Here is a 13,761-nt window from a genome sequence, read left to right on the forward strand (position 1 = left end):
TGTTTGGCGAATAACATGGGGGAAAGTTTGTAGTGTTTTGTGACCTGTGTTCTCAGTAAACCTTCCCTACTTATCCAGCTTTTAATCAAGACTCTGCTTGATGTGATGGAGAGCACATTGGAAAGCTACAGGTTGTAGGATAGAGCTGCAAGTAAGAGTTTAAAAGAAGATCTTTAACTGTGACAGAGATAAAATGGCATGGGCAAATCAAACAAATCAAAAACTTGTTAGATTTTTTTTAATCCAGTAATGAGAACTTAAAGAAAAAAAATTGGGGGCCTCCCTGGTGGCGCAAGGGTTAAGATGCAACCTATGAAGCTATCCGCAGCCACTGCAGCAAGAGTTCGATTCCCGGCCAGCCAGGGAGCAGCCCACTTGGCACAGCAGACCTCTCCTGGCTCACCCGCTACTCCCCTCAACAGTGTACTTCGCTAGATCTGCCTGTTCTGTTCCCCGCTCTATTTCTGGTGAATCCTCTCACCCCCATGCCTCTGGTGTGTACCCCAGCTCTAGTATGCATAAATAAATAAATCTTTAAAAAAACAGAAAAAAATTGATGTCAAAAATATTTCAAATTAAAATACTTTCAATGATTCAACAAAGTATTCCCAATTTAAATCATTTGGGTTTCTTGAACCCCCCTTTTTATGAGCAGTGCTCCTTTACCATTAGTCCAGATTACAAACTGATGTACTTAGTGGAATGAGGAATATCTTTGATGAAAAATATTTATAAGCTAGAATATGATTGTACCTTTGTGTTTTGTGAAGCTGAGTCTCAAAAAAGAAAGCTGTTTCCTTTATTTTTTTATTATTTTTAAAATATTTATTTATGCATACAAGAACTAGGGTACAGGCCAGAGGTGTGGGTGTGTGTGTGAGAGGATTTACCAGAGACAGAGTGGGGAACAGAACAGGCAGATTGACTGAAATACACTGCTGAGAAGAGTAGCAGGTGAGACAGGAGATGTCTGCTGCTCCATGTTGGTCAGCTCCCTGCTGGGGATCAAATACTTGCTGTACTGGCTGTGAATAACTTCAGAGTGGTGCATCTTAAACCGCTGCGCCAGCAGGGACGCCCCTGTTTCCTTTAATTTTAATGTATATTATTTGTGCATCACAGACCAAAGGTATTCACGAGGCAGTTGTAAATAACAAGATTAGTAATATTGAGCTCATTTAACTAATATGTTTGAACTGGTGGAAAATAATTTCTGGTAAGAAAGTTAAGAAGTTTAAATGTGGAAAACTGAGATCATTTGTCACAGGGAAAGAACCTATAATAAAAGCACTACAATAGATCTCAATCATTTATTTAAGTCAAAAAGAGAAAATGAACTCAATTTCTATTGTAACAGGAGACTTTGTGCCAGGAACTTTGCAAGTGAGGCTTGTTACATTATGTTTTGGGAAAGTGATCCAAATTATGAATTTTCTTCATGCCTGTGCTCTTAAACATTGCCAGTTTACAGCATATTTTGAAGAAGTTGAAGCAGAAAATGGAGATCTAGTTTGCTTTAATGGAAGCAGCTGGTTAGGTCATAGGAACTCTGAAAAGATGCTCAGTGGCTTTTTTTTTTTTTTTTACATAAAAGCTAACTTTTTTTATACAAATGGAAATCTGTAGCAATAAAAACATAACTTACTTCCATAAAGTTTGTATGAGAATAGAATAAGATGGTACACTTAAAGCATTTAGCATAGTGCCTGTCTGTAGTAAGAACTCAATGAATACAAACTATTATTATAGAAAACTGGGTATGATGTATGGCTGGAATGAGGACTGAGGGCTTCGGCTCAATTTAAGGCACACGTACACCCCAGAGGTCCCATGTGTGTAAAGGCAGATGTGCTGCCTGAAGAAGCAGTGACATCTCCATCCCAGGACATCCCTTTCTAGGTTGGAAAGTTACCTAGTAATGCTTCTACCTACAACTCATACTTTATTATTTTTTAAAGATTTATTTATTTATGCATAGAAGAACTGGGGTGTAAGCCAGAGGTACAGGGGGTAAGAGGATTTACCAGAGAGAGTGGGGAGCAGAACAAGCAGATATACTGAAATACACTGCTGAGGGGAGCAGCAGGCAAGTCAGGAGAGGTCTGCTGCGCCATGTGGGCATGGCCAGTTGAGGATGGATCTCTTGCTGCAGTGGCTGGCAGTAGTTTGATAGCACTGTCTTTAACCCCTGCACCACCAGGGAGGCCCCTACAACTCATCCTTTAAATATATGTGCAAGATTTATGCGATCTCAAGAGAAATCAGTGTAGAACTCATACTTTAAATGGTAAATGGACAAATACTACAGGTTGAAGTCATTCTTTCCTCTATGTGGAGATTCACTAATGCCAGAATGCCCACTTGTGTTTTAAAATCTAGATATTGTTGTCTAGTGTTTTTGAAAAAAACTAAATTGGGCCTCCCTTGTGGCTTTGGGGTTAAGTCTTAGCACTACCACCATGAAGGCTCACTGAGATGGCTTGAGTTCGATCCTCGGCCAGGGCGCTGACCCACATGGCGCAACAGACCTCTCCTGTCTTTCCCACTGCTCCCCTTAGCAGTTTATTTCAGTGGATCTGCCTGTTCTGCTCTCCACTCTATCTCTGGCGAATCCTCTCACCCTCCGCACCTCTGACTTACACCCCAGTATAGTCACCTGTCTCTGAAAGTTCATTTTTCTTCTGCCAATTTGCTTATATACACCTTCAGTATGGAATCAAAAGGGAATTGTACACAACTGCATATACCTTAAAATAAACAAGAAAAGATTAAACTTCTAAATAAAGTATTTGTGATGTGAGCAGAGTATGTCCATGACTGAGAGTAATCTTTAAATTGTGAACTCCCATAGGGTAAATTTGCCTAAACTGCTTTGGATCTGCTAACCTCTTGCTTCTTTAATTCATACTTGTAAATATACATACATGTATATATGTGTGTGTGTATAGGTGTACATTTTTTTAGTGTTTTGGAAGTATAGAATTTCTCCCCTATTGCATATTTTTGAAAAATTAATTGGCTATTTTTAATTATTATCCACTTTTTACCCAAAATATCACAAACTGAAGGCCTCCCTGGTGGTGCTGGGGTTAAAGACAAGTTACCATTAGTTGCAGCACCAAATTCGATCTCTGGCCTGCCAGAAAGCCAACCCACATGGCACAGTAGACCTCTCCTGTGTTGCCCGCTGTTCCCTCAGCAGTGTATAACAGTAGATCTGCCTGGTCTACTCCCCCTCTGTCTCTGGTGAATCCTCTCCCCCCCACACCTCTGGCTTATACCCCAGTTCTTATATGCATAAATAAATAGATCTTTTAAAAAATCACAAATTCTGTTAACAAAAGGATTTATCATTGGACCAACTTTTGCAAAGCATGGTTACCCCTACTCTAATTCTTATCTTTAAGTCAGATGTTTTTCTTGATTTAATAATGCTGTTTGCTAGTTCTGTTTCATTCCATCCTGTTAATGTGAATATGCATTAGGACTTTAAAAAAAAAGATTTATTTATTTATGCATACGAGAACTGGGGTACAGGCCAGAGGTGTGGGGGTGAGAGGATTCACCAAAGACAGAATGGGGAGCAGAACAGGCAGACCTACTGAAGTTCACTGCTGAGGGGAGCAGCGGGCAAGTCAGGAGAGGTCTGCTGTGCCATGTGGGTAGCTTCCTGGCCAGCTGGGGATCGAACTCATGCTTCAGTGGCTGTGGGCAGCTTCATAGGTTGTGTCTTAACCCCTTGAGCCACCAGGGAGGCCCCTGAATTAGGACTTTTTAAAGATGTTGTGAGAACCAAGAAATAATCACCAATAATGTGGGTTTCTTAGTACAAACAACTAGAAATACAGAGATAGAATAGGCTCCTTGATTATCCCATTTAGTAGCAACTGTTTCTTTCTGAAATATCTGCTTCATCTCAGATCTTCCTTCCAATATGACTGCAGAATTATCTGTCAGAAGGATTTAGGGTCAAATTCTCTCATATTATCCCACTGTCACCAGCAGAGGAAGTAAGAACCTGTCTTCCTATCTCAGCATTCCAAATAAGAGTGCTGTGATTCTTCATCCCCCTTAAGTCCATGACCCTCACCCCTCACCACCAAACACATGACAGTGACTGAAGGACTAACAGAATGTGCTTACTGGGTTAAGGTAACTGGGAAGCTATTGCTGAGGGGAGCAGTGTTCCCCATTGTACCTGTGCTGCATACTGAGGTAATTTTGAGGAGTAAGAAGGGACTGGGGTGGAGAACAGAAGGAATGCATGCAGATCTACCAGCTTGTAACTCATCAGGATATAATGCAGAAATAATTTAAAATTTAAAAAATTGTATTGGAAAGTATGAGACAATTATAGTGTCAGATGGAAAATTTCAAGTAAATATCTATTATCTTACTATGTAGACTTGACCATAAGCATTTTAATTAACATAGAAATCTTGGGAAACAATGACAACATTTGCATAGAGGAGTGAATACTGAATATAAAAATGATTCTCATGTATTTTCTTGTATCACAAGATAAAAAAATAAGCTGATTACTTGAGAAAGTGTTGTATCTACAAATACCACATTTCTTTAATTAGTGATATCAATCTTTGTTTCTAGCATAGGGATATTTCTTCTAATAAAGTAAAAGGAAAAATAACATACAAATCAAAGAAAATTACTCTGGTTCAATTGAAGTAGATTATCCTGAAAATTTTTCTACTCATTTCTCCTTTCAGCAACTGTATCACTTTTTGCTAATTTTTGCAATTTAAAAGGAAAAACACTTGGTGGAAGTCAGGAGATAAACAAAAATAAGAATACTCATTTCTAATGTAGTGGTATGTGCAATTACTTAAAAAAGTGACTTGAGAAAGTCACTTAATAGAGAACTACAAGTCTCAAAGAACCAGACTCTTAGGCTAATTTTAAAACTCAGTATTATTCTTAAAATGTTAAAGCTGCATATTTTTAATATGTATTATATATATATTTATAAATGTCTACTTCTAGCTTCTTGTCTCTGGCATTATAGAGAACCAAGTACCCTGGCCAATCGTTTGGAAACAACTAAAATTCTGGATAAAATTTTTCAAAATCTTTTTTTTTAAGATTTATTTATTTATGCATACAAGAGCTGGGGTGTAGGCCAGAGATGTGGGAGGTGAGAGGGTTCACCAGAGAGAGAGTAGGGAGCAGAACAGGCAGATTGACTGAAATACACTGCTGAGGGGAGCAGTGGGAGAGACAGGAAAGGTCTGCCGCACCATGTGGGTCACCTCCCTGGCCGGGGATAGAACTCTTGCTGCAGTGGCTGTGGACAGCTTCATAGTTGCGTCTTAACCCCTTGCACCACCAGGGAGGCCCCAAAATATTTCAAAATCTTTTAAATTCATCCATTAGTTAGTATGGAAGGTAGATGCTCTGAGACCAATTAACTGAATGAAAAGGGGAAGTTTGAAATACAGAATGGTGAAATCTGCTTCAGTCAGAAGACATTTAAATATCTAGATAAAATTTAGCTTCAGATTTGAGGCCTTTTCTGCCATTTTCCTCTCTCCATTCTTTTTGCTTCTCATAGACTATGATCAAGGTTGAAAAATGTGGGGGGAATTTAAGTAATTGCTGGTGTCTTTGGGATTTCAAAGAAACATCAGACTGGTGAGGCTGAAGGGTAAAGAATGCAGTGTGGGGCCTCCCTGGTGGTGTAAGGGGTTAAACACTGCACCATGAAGCAATCCACCGCCTCTGCAGCAGGAGTTCGATCCCTGGCTGACTAGGGAGCAACCTACATGGCGTAGCAGACCTCTCCTGTCTCGCTTGCTGCTCCCCTCAGCAGTGTATTTCAGTCAGTCTGCCTGTTCTGTTCCCCACTCTGTCTCTGGTGAATCCTCTTACCCTCTTGCATCTCTAGCCTGTACCCCAACTCTTGTATGCATAAATAAATAAATCTTTAAAAAAAATAAAGAATGCAGCGTGGCCAAGAAAATGACCCTGATGAGTTGGGGTCTGCTAAGTAGTCAACTGAGGAGGTAATGGCAAGACCATAGTCTAAGGAGATGGCAGCAAGGCCAAGGCCAAGGAGTCAGCTGGTATGATTAAGATATTGGTCACATGCAAGAGTACTGGACAGGTAGTAAATACACTGAGAGGAATAGAAGTCATTTCTCACTGTCAGGTACACATGAAGTGGAGAAACTGTATTAGATAAATACAGTGGTATTATTGGATTGGAATTGGCAGTATTACATAAAGTCACAAAGATATAGATAATCAGATACATAGCTAGCTAGCTAGGTAGTTAGAAAGATAGACACAGAGAAATGAAAATAGATGGAAGAATACAAATCTCTGTGTAATACACAAACTTTTTTTCTATTTATAAATATGAAAAAAAAAACATATATTGGGTCCCCCTGTTGGTGTAAAGGGTTAAGACGCAACCAATGAAGCTATCTGCAGTCACTGCAGCGCGAGTTTGATATCCAGCCAGGGAGCTACCCAAATGGTGCAGCAGACCTCTCCTGACTTGCCCGCTGCTCCCCTCAGCAGTGTATTTCAGTCAGTCTGCCTGTTCTGTTCCCCATTCTGTCTCTGGTGAATCCTCTCACCCCCCATACCTGTGGCCTGTAACCCAGTTCTTGTATGCATTAGTAAATAAATCTTTAAAAAATCCATGTGTTTCCTACCTTACTTGCTGAGAGAGTCTAGAAACAATGAAACACAGTGATAAGCACATTGAGAATCCAGATCTTGGTTCTATATATAAGCTTCCATAAAGCATAGGAATCCATGGAGAAGTTTGAGCCATGAAAAGCAAATGATAGAACTGGCATGAAAAGCAAATGATAGAACCTTGTGTCCAAAATTAAGGAATTCCCAAGGAATGATAACAGCATATAAATATTACAAGAGCCAGCTGGAATAGGCTCTGACTGATCAAATCTGGGCCAGTTTCAACATGAAAATAAATCATAATGATGGATTAAAATGATTTAAATAAATATAGTGTTAAAAAATTTGGGAAGAAGGTAATATTCCTGGCAATGGAATGACAATTTGTAAATGCAGAAGGAATAATGGAAATAGATGAGCAATATTTGGCAACCATCTCAGTGCCAGTTGATTTAATAAATAGATATTAAAAGGCTAGGAGAAAATGTACATTTTAAAATGTAATACAAATAAAACCACAAAATAGGATCATGAGTATAAACATAAAACTTTTAGTTATTAAAATGCAGGTAAACGAGCTAAATGCCCCCATTTAAAAGACAGAGAATATTGCAGTGCTATTTACAATGGCCAAGCTATGGAAACAATCTAAGTGCCCCCAAACAGATGAGTTAATCAGGAAGATGTGGTTTTATATATATACATAATGGAGTACTACTCAGCAAGCAAAACAAACAAACAAAAAATCATGCCATTTGCAGCAACATGGATGGAGCTGGGATTATGGTAAGTGAAATAAGTCAGAAGAAGAAAGATAAATATTGGATGGTATCATTTGTATGTGGAGTGTAGAGAAACCAAAGTGTCAAAGACACAGTATTTTTTTTTAAAGATTTATTTTATTTATACAAGAACCAGGGTACAGGCCAGATGTGTGGGAGGGTGAGAAGATTCACCAGAGACAGAGCGGGAAACAGAACAGGCAGACTGATGAAATACACTGCTGAGGGGAGCAGCAGGTGAGACCGGAGAAGTCTGGGATCGAACCCACACAGCAGAGGCTGCGGACAGCTTTACAGTGTGGTGCTCAACCGCTTGTGCCACCAGGGAGGCCTCAAAGACACACTTTAAAACAACCCTGAAAACTAGTAGCCATAGGCCAGTGTGGATCTGGGAATGCTGTGGATAGGTGAAGGAGGACAAATTGGGAAAGGAAGTTAGCCAGAAAACATTAGACACAGTTCAAGCCAAAAATGAAGACATGACAATGTTAAATTTCCTGTTGCAATAGAAGAAAGGCCGTTAGAGATGGTCAATGCAGAGCTCTCCGCCCATCTGTGACTATGCAGGTGGCTCTCTCTTTTCCTTTCTCATTTTAGTAAACCTGTCCTTTTATTTATTTTTTAATATTTTATTTTATATAATTCTTACATCATTTTTCATTTTTGCACAATGTATGCTTTTTCATTTTGGTTATATTCCCCATACAATTGCACCCCCCCCTTATTTTGACCCTAGTCCTTCCTCTCCCTGCCCCCCCCCAGTAGTGTGTCTCTGGTTTATAGTTGCTTGTTGATTTTGATTTTTACTTTACTTTTAGACAGGGCAGGGCATGAGGGCAGGGAGAGAGAGAGAGAGAGAGAGAGAGAGAGAGAGGAAATATGGATGTAGCATATGAGAAGTGGGCCTTGTATAGAAAAAAATTTTAGAATTATCACTAAAGGGAATGGAACTGATCAAGGGTACATTAAAATGATTTTTGAATGACCCTGCACTAGTATAGCAACTAATACATTTTTCATGCTTATGTTGTAGTTATCTGGGATCTTATCTGTGTAGCATTCTTCAACCTTTCATCTGGAAGATTCTCCCCCTTCTAGAAAATTTCTCAGGTCTCCACATGGAGTGTGAACTCCAGTGCTCTTAAATCACACTGCTTCATTGGTTATAGTGATTGATTTATGATTGGATAGCTATCTCAGCCTGAGCTAATCCTAAGACCTGATGATAACGTATTCAAAACCAGGCACACTATTCAGAGTCCTTTATATTAATTTATTTTATCATCATAATATCGCAACAAAGTAGATACAATTATCATCTCATTTTTTTTTTCCAGATAAGAAAGTTGAAGCACAGGCATGTAAATGTGTTCTAGGTCATACACAGACCAGATTTGGACTTCAGATGTCTTGCTTCACATCTGTCACATCCGTAACTTTTACCTCATATTGTCCTTGACAAGTTTTTAAATCAACTAATGTCTCTCTCGCCCACAGTGACACAATCAGAGCCCTTTCTCAGATATCTGGCTTTGGAAATGAAGGAAGCTATTCATAATCCATCCCTTGTAGTGGAGTCAGAACATTGACATGGTTCTGCTATTCAGCATGACTCCAGCTGTGGGGAGAAGCCAGGCAGAAACTGAGGCAGACAACCTGAAAAAATTGTCTTCAGAAATCAGAGATGATATGAGAAAATGTCTGAATCTCTGACTGCGGTCATCTCTAAGACTAACTGGAGCCCCGACCACTATTAATGTTGTGATGAGGTGCACTTATTCAACCCCTTTCTGGATAAACTAGCTTAAATTTAAAGCTTGCAACTAAGAGGCATGAGTAATTAAGGATACTAATCTGCATAGCTGTGGGAGAGTCTTTAGCAATGCTCAGTCATCCAGAGGGATAGCAGATTGCTGTGTTAATCCTGACTGGGGATTCACCAGGCAGTTGTGTTAGGAAGACAGGGGCGCAAATATGTTGAGCATGAGAAAGAGAGTGAGGTGGGAAAATAAGTGAGATCAGAAGGGAGTATAAATTGTGAAAAGGAAAGCAAGCCCTTGGGTAGATTAGGGAAGTCATTTGACCCCTCAAGCCTCAGTTTCCTTTTTTCGGGGGGGAGAGGGATAATAATAATTGCCTGGGTAGGGGATTAAATGAGATAATCTATATGAAATAATTAACACAGAGCCTGGCATATAGTAGTGGCTCCAAATGTTACTGTATTTGTGGTACGTACCTGGTGCTATGGGGAATAAATTCACAGAGAAAGGAATGTTTGAGTTTATATTCAAGGATGAAAACAGTGAGGCAAAAGGGAACAGACATATACTTTTCTTATGCTTCTGTGCCCACTGTTCATCCTGTAACTTGCAATACAGGTGATAATACTAGACTCTCCTACACACATTCCACAGAAGCTAAAGTCATAGCACAAAAAATGTAAATAGATGACTCCAGTGATAAACTCTAAGTATTATGCAAAGTCAGTAAGACCAAAAATGAAATCTAAAACACCAAACATGTACATTTTACATTTTTCTTTGCAATTCAAATGCTTAATTATTAAAAGCCTAATATACGTGTAATTGCATCACCTCTGATGAAATAACTCCTGCCTGTAACAAAGGTGATTTCATTTTGTACTTTTGCAATGAGTGATGAAGAAACTTCCAGATGGAGAGATTTAATTTGTGAGATTTCCCTTCGTCTATTCACATTGGCTTTAACTTCCATTTTAAATTACAGAGAGAATTCCCAAAATTTCAAATAGCCCCAAGAGATCTGGTGAAATAGCTAATCTCTTTCTATGAGCATGCTAACAAAAGCAATTTCTTACAGAGCTATATGCTACCCAGTGGGACTGATAATGAATCTGCATTTGGTAACCTTTATAAGAGAAGATAAGAAGACCTTTTGGGGAGGTGTATTTATTAGGTGGTGGATATGTCTCTCTGTGTGTGGATTCTTCTGTTCAGATCCACTTTTCTCTCAGCTACACCACGACCTCAGTCTGTCTGCTTTCGGCAGCTTCTCTGAATGTGTAAGACCCATCCTCTTACATGCCACAGTGTCAGTAAATATCAAACACTGATGTGCTGTACAGCTTTCTCAGTGTTCAATTTCTCTCATTTTGCAAGGACACTAGATTTACATAGCTAATTGTAGGCTTTATCATAATTTCCCTCTAGCATTTATAGAGTTCAAACTTGTATTAACACAGAATACTGTGCTTGTTTATAAATTGGGAAAAGGGAAAACACTTGTTTGTTGTCACCCAAATATAAAGAAGCAGCATTTACTGGGAGTCTCCTACAGAGGGCACCTTCACCTTATTGGAAACCCAAATGAAAGAGAAACTCTGTAGTTACCAGAGAAATAACTAAACCTTAAGTCAGAAGTGCTTATTTGCTTTTACTAACCAGCTTTCTTTTCTATGTTATCTCTGTTACCTTATCTTTAATGGAAAAGAACTGGCACCCTCTGTATAATCATTCATAGATACAGGCCAGTAACACTACCTTATTATTATGTTCTGCTTGCTTGTGGGTGAGCTGGAGACAGCTGTTCATATTACCTAAGAGGCAACAGATCAATGAAAGGAAGGGAAGGACAAGTTTTGAGCTGCCTTTTTGCAACAATGTCCTTTATACAACAGAGGATATTTTTAAAGCATTGTATTGGAAAACAAAGGCTGATAATAAAGTAAAATGTTTACAAAACAAACCTTTGCTGTGTTGTGATTAGTAAGTCCTTTTAGACTAAAATTACTTAAATGGAAACAAAAATAAAAGCTTTTTTTGATACCAAAAATGCTATGAGTTGTATACTATAAATCTAAGGAAAGTAATTGCTATTTAGAAGATTCTGAAAATAGGCATCTGAGTGTAAGTGTCTTTCTCTGTGTGGATGCATGCAAAGCAGTTCCTTGAAACTGTTTCTGTGCAGATAAACTATGAAAATATATTTTTTGCAATCACATTATTAAATAAGGGATTACCAAATTATAAAAACTAAGCACATTTTCATAGAAAATATTCTTTTTTTATTCATTAGTGTCATCCACATCCAGAGCACTTGAAATACAGCATTGTTTGGGTATTGATTTAGAATGTCTTATGTTTTATGATGATTAATAGTATTAACATACCTGAATCCAATATGTTTAAACATCATTTTGCATATTTACCTTTGACAATTCCTCACTGGAGGAATTATTTTGTATAGTCAACAAGTAGTAGTCAGATTTATGAGAACTTTCTGGCTACAAAAACTTATCAGGAAACTGATAGTGGTTATTCCTGAATATTAAGGTTCAAAGTAACTTTGAAGACATGAGTTTACCTGTTTACATTTGCATGTAAAATACTGTTTGATTAGTTGCTACATGTGCCATCTAAAACCTATTATGTTTACAATAGGGCTTGTCAATTTGCATTATTAATTCAAGATTATTAATTCTGTACCATCAAATTCTTTATTTATAAATAGTTAAACTTCCAATTGGTAGTATTGTCATATAGCATTTTTGTTCTGCTCTAAGTTTGACTTGGTATAAGTAGATTACAAAGTGTAAATGTATCTTGCTTTTAAAATTAGATTGCTTTTATTCTGTCAAGGTCTAATGTTTCCTATTAGATCTAAATATTCAGACTACTGGAAATTTTAATTCTTCTTTCATAATAACTATTATCAATTTGTCAATCAAATCACATACAAAGATAACAAAGATACTGCTGGTAAGTACTTAAAAATATGTGCTTGTTGCTGTCGATGTGTTTCAAAATCAGTTCAAATAGTTTCCGTGTGGAAAAGACCCATTTTCTTGCTCAACATAGCTAGTTGTCTTGTCCTAAAAAATGCCTAAACTAAAGTTCCAATCCACCTGCCCAGGCATTCCCCCTGATTGTTGATATTTCCTGGCATTGGTAGTTTCTTGCAGTTTGTTGCATTCCAGAGCTCAAGGCACTTCTTTGAAGATACAAGGCCATTCAAGTCTTCTCTACGTTCCAGCTTCACACTAAAGGGAAAATAAATGAAAACGCCATGCAGTTCAGGCAGTTTAAATGGGGCAGCAGGAGGGCATGCTATTGCTCTGCTGGGAATAGTTGTGAGTGATCCCTGAATCATCTCTTGGAAAAGAAGTAGAGAGTGACCTTACTTGGAACTAGGATGGAAAAGGGTAGGAGACAGAGGCTGGCTAGTCCCTGAAAGAAAAACCAACTAAGGCTGGAAACAGATTGCACACAAATAATGTGTTTACCCAATCAGCTGCTGACTTCGGGCCTAATTTTGCAAAAAGAAAAAAAAAAATCAACAGGTGACTTTTACTGGTGGTTACCACCATTTTCTAACCAAAGGAAATCGTGGATACTCACAAAAGTCTGAGAACTTCTGGCTGTTTTATAATTTGACTAATTTTTGAAGGTCTTTTTTTTTTTTTTTTTTTTTTAAGATTTATTTATTTATATAAGCACTGGGTACAGTCAGAAGTGCGGGAGGGTGAGAGAATTCACCAGAGCCAGAGCAGGGAGTAGAACAGGCAGAATGACAAAGTACACTGCTGAGGGGAGCAGCAGACACCGCAGGAGAGGTCTGCGCGCCATGCGGGACCCTCTCTGGTGGCCGGGGATGGAACCGGCCGGCGCTGCATAGGCTTCAGGCAGCCTCGCAGCCCAGCACTCAACCGCTGCGCCACCGGGAGGCCCGTAGGTCATATTTTGGTTAAGTATTTCACAAGGTTTCAAAATCTTATATGTGAAATAACAGTATCTCCCCAACTCTTTTTCACTTTTTCAAGATTTCCCATCTCCTTTGTAGCATATGAACACATACTTCTAAGTAGTCACAGCAGCTCTATTAGAGCATATGGAAACTCATTTTTCAGCGCTAGAACCAGGCAGAGAACCATGAGTTCAGATTCAGTTGTACCCGTCAATCTATGTTTTCAGTTCTCTGATACGTGAAATTGGAAAAGTTTTTCCTTTGCTTACTTCAAAAAAGACTTCTTTGAGGATTGTTGGGAGGGCTTGAGAATCAGTGAGAACAAGAGTGTAATTAATACCTGTTTGCAATCTCAACTTGCTGTGCGAATAAAACAAAGTTCTCATATTTCAATAACTGTCAGTTTACTTTTTACAAGAACAGGATGCCATGTAAGATTGAATGGAATAGATTGGTAGTGAAAGTTTTCCTACAGTTCCTTGTCAGGGTGTTTCTTTATTTTTTCCTAAGATTTATTTATTTATGTATATGAGAACTGGGGTGTAGGTGGTGAGAGGATTTACCAGAGACAGAGTAGGATGCAGATCTACTGAAA

The sequence above is a fragment of the Talpa occidentalis genome, unplaced genomic scaffold (assembly GCF_014898055.3).
Source record: "Talpa occidentalis isolate TD23 unplaced genomic scaffold, MPIMG_talOcc4v2.1 talOcc4.5, whole genome shotgun sequence".
NCBI lineage: Eukaryota > Metazoa > Chordata > Mammalia > Eulipotyphla > Talpidae > Talpa > Talpa occidentalis.